Source organism: Propithecus coquereli, unplaced genomic scaffold, assembly GCF_000956105.1.
Source record: "Propithecus coquereli isolate 6110/MARCELLA unplaced genomic scaffold, Pcoq_1.0 Scaffold572, whole genome shotgun sequence".
Lineage (NCBI taxonomy): Eukaryota > Metazoa > Chordata > Mammalia > Primates > Indriidae > Propithecus > Propithecus coquereli.
In genome coordinates this window covers 247,876-250,677 of record NW_012151641.1, presented here as the reverse complement: position 1 = coordinate 250,677, position 2,802 = coordinate 247,876, and positions in this window count along the sequence as shown.

Below are 2,802 nucleotides of genomic sequence, written 5' to 3'. Positions count from 1 at the left end.
ACCCTTCCCAAAACAGCAGGAACGAGGTCACCCTTCCCGAAGCAAGCACTGTCGGGCTCGTCTGGAAAGACCACCAGCCTCAGTGGACGAGGAGGGGCGGAGGGGCGGGGAAATCTTCCAGTCCAGGTCTCCCTGCACATGCAGGGCCCAAGGGAGACCAGAAACGGCAGAGGGTCGGGGGCTGACCATCAAGGGGGCCAGGAAGGCAGCAAGTCCACGCGGAGCCCTCGGACCACAGCCACGTCCCCCCGAGGGTCTCACTACACAACCGCTGACGCCATCTGTCACCTGGTGCCAACTGGCACTGGTGCCCGCAGGACCCCGTGTGGAGGGAGAGTGTGGGCCGCAGCGACCCGCGCGGCAGAGGAAGGCCCTGGGAGGCCTGTGACGAGGAGGAAGCGAGCACGCGGCACTCTCGGGCGGCACCGGGCGCTAAGCGGGAGGCAGCTCCTGTTGGAACCGCGCCCCTTCAACACCCTGGTGAGGTGGGATCCCGCCCCAGGGATCCAGATGGCTGAGTACGGGCTGCCGGACGCCAGGCAGATCGTAGCCACGTGGACTCATGCCCGGGGCAGCCGCGCCAACACAGCCCCGCGGAGGGAGCTCTCGGGAGCAGGCTCAGTGGTAGCAAGAGGCTGGGTGGCCCTGGTGCCAAAGGAGGATGAGGCCTCCTTGTTCAAAAGATTCTTCGGGCCGGCAGGGACCTGGAGCCGTGACCGGGGACAGACAGCTCTCCGGTGCAGTTACGCGGCAGCCCCGGGTGCGTGCGGCGCCCACAGCCGCGCCTCGGCGGCCTTTTTCGGGAACATTTCCAGCGGCTGTTCCCACCGGCGTCGGGTGTGTGTGACTCGAGAGACGGAGATTCTGCCTCCTTGGACTCTCTGAGGAGATCTGATGGAATAATTTCCAACTATTCTGCTGGAAGTTTGAGTCTCTTTTTTAATCATTTGAAGCTCACTTTTTTTTTGGGAATGTATGAACATGTTCCCTGGAAGAAGAAATTCTGCTCTCCAAATGGTAGAAAATAGTCACAAAAGTACTTTACTTTAAGATAAATAACAAAACGATGCACCCACTAATGAAGTCATTGAATTTAACATCCTCTTCCATTCAATCTCAAAATTCTGGAAAGGTATTTTTTGAAATCAGCAGAAAACCGCGACCCGCGTGGCGAGCCTGCCCGTGCCCTGCTCGGTTTCCCAAGCCGTAGCGGCCCCACGTCCCATCCTCTCCCCGTGACTGACCCTTAAATAAATAAAAACAGGTCTGATCCCGCAGCAAACGGAAAATATCGATCTCCTTGAGCTGCCGTAGCAGAGTTTTCTTAGAGACGTTTCCTGGAACCTCCGCTGACGGCTGGTTTATGAGCCGAGTTGCTCCCAGATACAAATGTCCACGACGTGGCGTGACCTTGTGCTGCAGCCGCCCCGGAAGGTTCTGCACACGGGCCTCCCGGTGCCTTGGCGTGGCCGGGCCTCCACCGTGTGCTGAGGATGCCGCGCTGCCCGCACTGGGCGCAGCTGCTTCCTGTGTCCTCTGTGTGTCCGCTAAGCTGGACGCCTGTCTCCAAGGAGCCAGAGCGCGATGCTCCGCGTGCACAGACCCTGCAGCCCCTCCGCTCCGCCGCCGGGGGCTGAGGGAACAGCGACCGCTGCCTCCAGCCACATGCCAAAGGCCCAGCGGGAGCAGACAGACCTCGCAAGACACGGCGTCCTCCAGGTCAAACTTCTCTTCTGCAAACGCGTTACTCTCACAAACAAGGCACTTTTCCACCGGTTTGCACGACTTGTGAAAGTATTTCCCACAGCTGTAGCTGAACTCCGCTGGCTATGGGAATATCTGTTTGCGTTGAAGCCATTACTGGGGCCGGAGTCGGGAAACACATTCGGAAGTGCGATGATGGAGAAGTTAAGACCAGATTTAGCCTAAAATTACCTACAATGCTCATTGTCTTTCATGAAAATCCCATCTGACACGCCCACACGAAATGCCACAGATGCGTGGAGCGGTTTTATTTCTAACGGCCAAAACTTGGAAGCCACCAAGATGCCCTTCAGCCGCGGAACGGATAAAGCCACTGTGGGACGTTCGAGCAGCGGAACGCGTCATCCGGCACTGACAAGGAAACGAGCCGTTGGCCACGGAAGACGCAGAGGAACCGTGAACGTATCGAGACGTGGGAGAAGCCGGTCCAGAAACGCCACGCACGGTGTGATCCGACTGACGACCCTGGGAAGGCAGAACCAGGGACACAGGGAGAGGCCGGTGGTTCCCAGGGGTCGGGCAGGGAGGGGAGAGCAGGTGGGGGGACAGACGGTCTGTCCTGAGGGACGATGACGGCAGGCACATGTCATCCTACCTTCACCACAACCGCAGAGCTCACACCACCAAGAGCGCGCCCTGGAGTGGACTGTGGCCGTGGGTGACGACGTGTCACGTACGTCCATCGATTACAGCAAACGGCCACCCTCGTGGGGACACTGACAACGAGGACGCTGGAGGGAGGGGTGTGGGGGGATCCCCGCACCTTCCCTGTAATTTTGCTGCGAACCTGAAACTGCCCTAAAATATAAAGTCTGTTTGAAAAACGGTCCCCTGTGGGAACATGAGACCGCTGTGAGAACGCCGGGTCCCCTGGCGCAGCGACTGCAAACTCACAAACCCTCACCCCCGAATGTCCCTCCTGCCAGGTTGGCAGGGGAGAGGTGAGCGCCCCTCAGTCATGGGGACCCCTCACCTGTCCTGCAGACAGAGCAGGGGGAGGCCCCGCCCGGCTCCCTCCCGGGGGCACCCCGAAGGCGC